General features: G+C 40.2%; 1 long non-coding RNA gene across 1 annotated transcript in view; it reads right to left on the bottom strand.

The window, feature by feature from the left end:
• LOC144095500 (uncharacterized) overlaps positions 1-6,296 on the bottom strand; it is a 20,854-nt gene extending 14,558 nt beyond the window's left edge. The window contains exons 1-2 of the long non-coding RNA XR_013306736.1: positions 6,265-6,296; positions 2,974-3,071 (exon numbers count right to left, since the gene is read on the bottom strand). This is a non-coding gene — a long non-coding RNA (uncharacterized LOC144095500). The remainder of the gene's footprint in view (positions 1-2,973; positions 3,072-6,264) is intronic.
• Between the last annotated feature and the right edge of the window lie 2,850 nt (positions 6,297-9,146).

Below are 9,146 nucleotides of genomic sequence, written 5' to 3' on the forward strand. Positions count from 1 at the left end.
CTTTTTGTGTTGGCAGAAGGCACGGGTGGCAGAAAAAACATCCCAGACAATTGGTGCACTGCAATGGTGTTCTGTGGGGATACTTCTGTCAGTAGGTCATGCTAGATGGCATTTCAATGGAGTATACCCCCCCTCCCCCCCTTTAAAGCACATTCACTTGCCTGTGAGACTGAACGTCTTTTAAGAGATTAGGATACTGGGTATAATAGCGTAATAATATGAGCAGGAAATAAATTGTTAGTAAAGTTTTGTAGGGGGCTAGTTGATCGTGCATACTGAGACTGGGGAGCGCTAGATTCTAGACAATTAGGAAACAACACCATATAGGAAGACCACGAGACACGAGCGCTCAGTCTCAGTATGAAATAAATTGGTTTGTTGCAGCTTATCATGTTTTCATTCCTTGTTTGTGTCTTAACTGCTCAGACTGATATGCGTTCTTCAGATGTGAGCCAACTTTCTCAATAATAAGTCACATTGTAAGAAATGCATATAAGCAGAAGTAATCGTGAAGGCACGTTTCACTTTGCCATAAGTGTCACAAAGAGACTCAAAATTGGCAAATTCATATTGGTTGGCATCAAGGAAAAGCTTTTGTTCATTTAAAAAAATCTTACTACTGTGTTGATATTTATGTATGGCATTTGCTATTGGAATGAGGTCCTCGACATATGCACGGCCAGCCACAATTTCATGGCACTAACCTTGTGCTTTTGTTAAGCTTTGTTGAAGTGCTGTTAAAAGAGCTGGGATCACGTCTTGGGACCAGCTTAGCGGGAACCACTGGAACTTACAGAAGCACAATGCATCCTTCAACTGGGGCCATTTGATTTTGCAGTTTAATTATTATTTTAATGTTGGATAGTTGTAATGCAGCTCTTGCTCTCTTACTATTATGAGTGGTAGACACCTTTTACGATGGCCTAAAATCTCAACTTGACAATTCAGAACTAAGGTCATGTTATACGTAACGTGTTTCAAACTGTACTTATAGATATTACAAGTTCTGAGAATAATTTTATCAGTCTTTGGCATTGGCAAAGCAGCAAAGACCAATATTCAACTTGGATCAAAATAATTATTTTACTGCACATTCTAAAATTTTCCACAATTCTTGCTGAATTTTGGAAGAGATATTAGAATGCCAAAATGTTTTAAACATTACAATAGTCCTTTGATGCCAAATTTGTTGTGACTGAATATTGATATTTCTTTTGCTTTACTCTAAATTCTTGCTTTTTTGTTGTTGTTTTTTACCATTCGGTTTTGAACTCTACAGTCAGTCTGGTTTTCTGTTTTACAACATTTACTTATTTCCGCTTGTGCACTGATGTTCAGCTTTTCGTGAGCACTGCAATGAGCCCTACATTTTATCACGTAATGATCAGATGTTTAAAGACTGTTCTTTCGTGTGATACTAATATATATTCCAATTCATTTTTTCAACATGCAAGTAATGATTGCAAGCACCTTTTTTGCCTTCATCGCTGTGATCGTCAATAACATCACCTTAAAGAAAACTGTAACTGATTTGTTGTGTTAATAATTTGTTCTGTTAAGCCATTTCTCTTAATAATGCCCTTGAGCCTTGAGGGTAAGTAAGTAAGGTGATGAAACAAAATATTTTAATACATAATTTTTTCAAATTCAAATTGAATTTTCTTCTCGTGCTAGGAGGGAGCAGCCACAAAAAGCTATTGCTCTTAGTGGCTTCATGAGGTGACCCAAAAGGCGATGACGAATGCAATGTATACACCAAAGCACTAAATTAAAAGCATGGGCAAGCCGCCAAGGTGGCTTAGTGGTTATGGTGCTCAGCTGCTTACCTGAAAGGCGTAGGTTTGATCCTGTCCCTGTTGGCCTCATTTCAATGAAGATGGAATGCCACAGGCCTTTGTTGTGCGAGAAGTCAGTGCATGTTAAACAACCCCAGGTGATCGAAATTATTCGAAGCCCACCACTACAGCATCCCTCACACCCTGAGTCGTTTGGGACGATAAACCCTATAAAGCCAGGCCACAGGCAAGCGTGGGCTAGTTCAACTTGGACATAAACTGCACACACATACTCATTGCTTGCATATTGAACAGCAGAAAAGCAGGCGATCAACTGTCCTATAAACGGTACAAAAAAAGAAGTAGGTGAATGAAGAGCATTATTTAAAGACATCAGACAAATAAACAATTCATCCATATAATTTATACAGAGGGAAAAAAGTTTGATAAATGGCAGTCACCAAGCCCAAAAATAGACAAGCACTCCAATATAATCACCAGTAAACAAAATATATTAGGAGGAAAACGATGTTTCAGGCAAGTTGTTTTGAAAATTTGGGTGTAACTGCAGCACAAACATCCACATTCCAATTAAGGAAGACACGCATGGACGGATGCTACAGCAGCCGCGCATGTGTGTGTGAGAGAAAGAGAAACAGCTTTATTATGACACAACACAAAGTGCCGTGGACATCCTGTGCCAGGGCCACCCAACCCAACTGTTCAATATCAGCTTGTCCGAGGCTGTGGGTAATGCTATAATTGAAAGGCAATGGGGCAGAACGAAATGGAACGTTCCAGGTTAGCAAAGGGATTGCTGCTAATGGGGCATGCAGGGAAGGCTCTGAGATATGGTAGACGAAACAATGGCCAGGGGTGATAGGTGTATCTTAAAAAGGATGCACTGAAGAATACGAAGTTGGGGGTCAGTGAGAGGTTTGTCTGGAACAGGAAGGCTACAGAAGAGGTCCTCTCATGTTGCCACGAGACGATTATTTTGTGTTGGCATTATGTGAATCTGGGTGCTTGTGCTGCAGTTGCGTCTGAAGTATTTTAGAAGCCTTTCTTAGACATAACATTGTTTTAATGCATATAAGGCATTATTATTATTATTATTGTTGCTGTTATTATTAATTGAAAAAAAAAACCTGCAAAGATGTCACACATTAGCTCCTTCACAGAAGAGATAGAGTCTCACCTTGCACTGATGGTTTGCTGCATGACCCTGCATAAAAAGCTGATAATTTCAGTCAATGTTTCAGGCTTGCAGTGGGAATGGGATGAATTCAACAACATCTGCGCACCAAAAAAAAACCTTTACTTGCTTTAACATATCTTCTGAGGCTCTCGAAAGGGAATCTGGCCAGGCGAGTGCAGTTTCTAGTGAAATAAACCCGCTTCACTGTTACCATAAAATCACCGTGCTTTTACAAACATTCTGATAGTTTTGATTGATGATCGAGGTTCAGGAAAATGCTGTAATATGATATGTAGAGCTTCTATATGGGTCACTTTTCAAGGGAAGGCAAAAGAATACATTCAGAACAACTAATAAATTGACCTAGCTGTTATTGATTCCATAAAAATATAGAAAAATTCCTATTTGATTGCATGACAAAATTTTTTCACACACTCTGTTCTTTCGAATTGTCATATATGGCTATATTACAGGAGAGGGCATTGCATTAATTTTTGGCAAATTTGCACATGCACTGTATTCATCATTTGAGAAATTGTTTAACTGCGCTTTCTATCTCAATGTTCAGAAAATATTGATGCGGTGAGCTATGAGATTTTACCAAGCAAACTCACTTGGCTTTTAAGGTCCCTTTTCGCTATCCTTAAGAATTTTTTGCATGATTGTTTATTATTAGATTAAATAACCAAACTCAACCTGGTGATAAACTGCCAATATATAGAGGCTGGTAAACCACTGGATTCTATTTCACCGTCTGTATACTTTTAAAAAATTTAACTAAATTACTAATTTTTTCAGCTCGATATCTTAAGGTGCTTTGCCTTCCAGTGCATGGACAGCACAGTTTTGCTCACAGATCAAGCACACTTTGAGACAGCAATGCATTAGTCGCAAGAGAACGTAAATTGTGTGATTAAATGGTTTTCTGACAATGGAATTTCAGTTAACACACAAGAAAATGATCTGTTTCAGGAAGGCTTATAGATAGAGTGGTATTTTTACTTAGCCATGGTTCTCTCTCCTGCAGCTGTATACCAATAAAACATGTGAACTGAATCAAATATCCTGGTATATTCTTTGATACCATAGTAGTAGTTTATTATGGCGTGACCATTTGTGTTTGCATCACATTACGGAAGATTCCATGGTTGCTCTTTAATGTGAAGTCTTTGGCTGGTATCCATGAAAGGAAATGCTAAAATTCAGACATAGCACCCTTAGATAAGGTATTACAATATTTGTTTCATGTCCTTCATGTTGATATTGCCATGTGGACAAATATATAGCTCGAAGAATGTTTGAAACGCGTTTTTAATAGCTATCTTATGTCATCAACTGCTCGCATTTTCCTGTTTCTAGGTCTTACATCTTTCCATTGTCTTTTTTATAAACAGTTACTCATCAGCGCTTTTAGAAATCAAACTTTAAAAAAAAAATCTACTTCTTATCGAAAGTTGTGGAACTGCAAAGCTTAGCTAAGAACAGGAAGGCAACGCGCTGGCTTATATGTACCGGACAACTTTGGTGGGTTATCCAATGAGCTCTTTACTGTGACATCTGTGCACAGCCTGAAGGTGCAACTGAAATTGCTGTATTAATCTTCAACGTTTAGCTGCATTACCACTCGCAGCCTCCTGGCAGTGAAAAAGCCGATGTTGTCTGCGTGCATGTTTGTGTGGAAGGTAAATGAAAGTGCCTTTCCCAGGCGGCATCTTCGGAAAGAGCATAGATAAGGTGTGACTGAAAATGTTTGACCACGGCACAATACAATTCATGTCATGTAAAATCAATTCTACTTGATGGCACACTTCTTGCGAAATCACATTCCCACTGTGAGTGTTTATGATCAGTTTGACTGCAACGTTTAAAAAAAAAAAACTGTGTATTTGTTGTGCCTGGGATAATTGTTTCTGGTAGCTTTTGCTTCTTTTGATTCTTCTTTTGCTTCCTGTTGGAGTAATTATATAGTCTGCTTTATCTGATGTATCTGCAATTGTCAGACTGGGAGACAAATAGGAAAGAGGTCTGGTACATTGTCAGGCATTCATGCCTTTTCATCATTGTATAGACAGAACGAGTGAAGTACATTTTATTTTGTTCTGCTCGATAAATGACCTGATTTGAAACTTTGTATTCAAGCATTGTTCCAAACATATTGATTTATGATTGATTTATACTGCAATCTGGGCATTTAAATTCTTCTACAGAGGCTGCTGTCACTTTTTGTGCTGTCTGCATCATTTTTACACTGAGCGCAGGCTCATGCGACGTATATTCGTCCATGCTTCATGTTTAATGGGGTACAATGTATGCTTTACATAGTTTTCTTGCCTCAGTAGCTTTGATATCAAATGTCAAGAGCTTTCAACCTGACATCTTAATAATCAGTAAATTATTTCTACTTCTATTTAATGAGAAAAGTTCAGCTTTGTGATGTCCAAGTAATCATATGACCTATGTCCCGCATTACAATTTAATCCCTACTGTTTCTTTCTGCTTGATAAAAATTCCATACCTTTCATTGAAAATGAAATGGGTCTTATATTGCTACAGCACTTACTTGAAGGAGCTTTAAACCTATATTTTTCTGCGGTCGAGAAGATATGATATCAGCTAGTTAAGGTGAAATATAACTTGCCTTCACTGGGTAATTGCCATCTGGATTTACGTACACGCAAGGGAAACATCCTGAATTGAGAATTTGGCATAGTTGCAGCTCATATGAACCAAGATCACCCAGTCTCAACCAGAAACCTGTTGGCCACAGTTTTAAACAAAGAACCATAGTTGTTTGCTTACATGTGATGGCACACCTTGTCTTCCAAAGCATTAATGCTTCCAGTTAGAACTAAGTGAAACTATAATAAAGAATGAGGTGCACCTGAAACATAACGACAAATAGTTCCAGTTTGTGACTTAATAGAAGCTAAATGCTTCTGTCTTGGACCAACAGTAGGTCAACTTCATAAGCATGGCAGAGTTCCAATAGTCTCCAGCTATGGAAACCACAGGGTTCTAAGTGGTCTCAGCTCGGATATGTCAGATTAAACTGGCTTCAGTTTCAGTTGGTACCAGTCAAAAGCCTGCAGGCATGCATTGCACCTGTGTTAACTGTAATCTTCGTGTGCGAGACGTGTCCTAGTTTCGATTAGTTCTTCTTTTATAAGGAATAGCTCTTAAAGAGATCTCCTTTGACACCGGCTGAACTTAGAAAAACAGTAACAGGGAATAAAGTGTATATACTTTAGTGCCCGTGGCGGGAACTGCTAGAGGAGATAGCTGGGTACGCACTTGGAGGCGTGGCTGCAAGCCCTTCTGGCCCATGCGGGTTCGCCCATTTGGGCACCGTAAACTCATTGCGCTGCAGCTACGAGAATTATATTTTGAAAAATCTAAAAACTAATGTGGATATTAGTCAGCTATAATTAAACTTTCAATAAATAAGGCACATTACTATAATTGGTAAAAAATTAAATCTTATATATTAGATTACCAGCCTGCTGGTTAAATAACTCATGTTAGTTTATTTTGACGCACTCTTTTAACACCAAAAAATCTATTTAAAAATTTAAGTTAGGCTCAGCATATATATATACCTTGCAACTGAAAACTCTCGCATGCACCTGCTGAATGGCATTTATTTTTTTGTTTTGTTCAATTCATGCCTTACTTATTTTCTTCCGTAACTACTACATATTTCACATAGCAAAAAACTAGTTCAGCTGCAGTTGTGAGTGCACATACTGGGATGCATTTCTCTAGTGATTATTTCTCTGTTGCAAGCGATCAACTTGCATCAGCTCGCCCTGTTACCCATTCTTCTGGCCAAAAACCTTACCTTAGCTGCAGCCATATGGAATCAGCATTCTTGGGCATGTGTGACATCTGTGGTCATATCGTCCAGGTGGTGATGTACGTGATTTGTGCGCATATGGGAGGATGGCCCTATGGGCCATGTACGCCTGATATCTAAATATATGATTTTTTTTGGTATGCTAATGTGCTGAATCATATAGATGAAATTTGATATTCCAAAGATGATTTGATATCTCATTAGATATACAGCAAAACATTGCTTATTTTATTTACAGTTCCAGAGACAATATGAAGTTCAATTTTTAGCCTGCATGTACAACCTGAGTTGAGAGTTGAGTGTGCACTCGTGTTCATATATATCTATTGTTAAATGCACCAAAGCGTTGAATGCAACAGAACGTTACCGTCGCGTTTTTCATGGGACCGCGAAAAGAAACAGAACAGCCAGGAAACGTAGTAGCCAAACGTAGTAGCGTGAAAAAAATTGTGCAGCGCTGCCTGCAGTTTTTTATTATTGTGACATATACACCATATGCTTCTCTAGAATTAGTGTGTGGTTCTCACGATCGTTCTGCATATGTGCATAGCTTCAGAAACGCACTGCGATATGAGTCTCGGTTAGCCCGAGCAGCTGTCTGTGGAAGGGATTTAGCAGCGAAGAGGGAGCATGCCTGGAGCGTGCGAAGATGCGGTATGCATGTGCTTCTTCGCTGCTATCGCGGTGGCCGCATTAATCCCATAGAATTATCGCCTATTGGAATCTAGAAATTGTGTATTTTAAGGTGCAGGTGACAAGAACAAAGAGGATGGCAGAAACAAAATTGTCGGAGCCAACCCACGCAACCGCATTTCGTACAGTGCTGTTTGTGCCGTCTGCCGCGGCATAGTTCAGTTTTTGTGCTGTCGTTCGTGCTATAGCATCGCAGTGGTGATATAGCTCTGCCAACAGACGCACAAAAAAATCACATGGTCTGTAAGCGTGTTGGCGTTGGCCTGGGTGCTTCCTTCCAGAAGACATCGAACGCAGCGGCGAACAAAAATTAAGCGCCTATATAGAGTACGTGTATAGTCTCGCTTTTTCTGGCTGGCATCGCCATTACGCACTCATTGAACGAATTCCGGGACGTTGTAAACTACCATCGTGAGAGGACTTTCGCGACGTACGACTAGGGAACTATGCAACAATTGCATTATATAGCAGATATAGGCGATCGAGTTTCTGTTGTAGGGGCTTCTGTGGCAGCTGGACTATCTGGCTCATATGAAGAAAAAAAAAACGTACCGGGAAAAACGCTGCAACCGCGAACATAACAGCGGGGTTTTACTGGATGTTTGTTTTGCAAAGGGAAAAATCAATCCTGCCTCTTTTCATTGCAAGGGCTAGAAGATCCCAGCTGCCGAATTCCATCTCATATCCATATCACCGTTCGCTATGCCGCATGCAAGCACCATATGATCAGTGTGTTTAGTGGTAAAACCTTTTATGCACGATCCTTCCTCAAACACACGCTCACCCAATGAACTCTCGTTGTTTCGTGCTCGCTTTTATATAGCTCAAACTTTCTGTCAATCTATTGGAACTGAATCAAGAGCGCCAAGAGTGGACGTGTACGTGTGTGCGGCGGTGGTTTTGTAGCCGTGCTACCTTTGAGCAGTCTTGTATATAAATTTGTCGCTATAATAAACTTTTGAGATTTGAGACAAGTCTTTCAAAGATGAAGACAATATATCCGAAGGCCATTACGTTTAGGAACAAATTATGCGCGTGCCATGGATGGGAAATATATGTATGGCCACGTACCAATGGTCAGGCATTCGACGTCTCGATACTTCAAACTATTAAGCGACCGAAAATTTGTTCAAACTATGCTGATTAGAAACGAAGGTTAAGGGGACCGAAAAGTAGTTCTTTGCACCGAGTTCGGAATAAAGAGCCCGACCAGAGGGGTTGGTACTGGTCTATTCATTCTTATGCGACCGCTCATCAGCACTGACAGCGGCGCCTCATAGATTCCACTCTATCGGCCCCGCAGTGCTAAAATAAGCTGGTCCCACGTCGCGACAGGAACAGGAGTGCAGCTGGGGAGAGAAACTGCACTTCGAAGGCACCGTGTGACTGCGGTAGTAGACGAGTGGTACGATGGCTGCATTGCCATGCTTCATCAATCAGGACAGGTAAGCTGTACGGCCATTGCGTACGCTTATATTACCGGTAGCTTTGTCGCACTGAAATACGCGATTTTGACAGGAGCGAAGTGCCAGCTTGTAAATACCGCAGGTTTGAATTAAGCGATTTCCCTGTCTGTGTACAGTGCGCGCACCTTACACACCTCTCTAGCAATAATGGCCCTCAGCAG

Source organism: Amblyomma americanum, chromosome 1 (assembly GCF_052857255.1).
Source record: "Amblyomma americanum isolate KBUSLIRL-KWMA chromosome 1, ASM5285725v1, whole genome shotgun sequence".
NCBI lineage: Eukaryota > Metazoa > Arthropoda > Arachnida > Ixodida > Ixodidae > Amblyomma > Amblyomma americanum.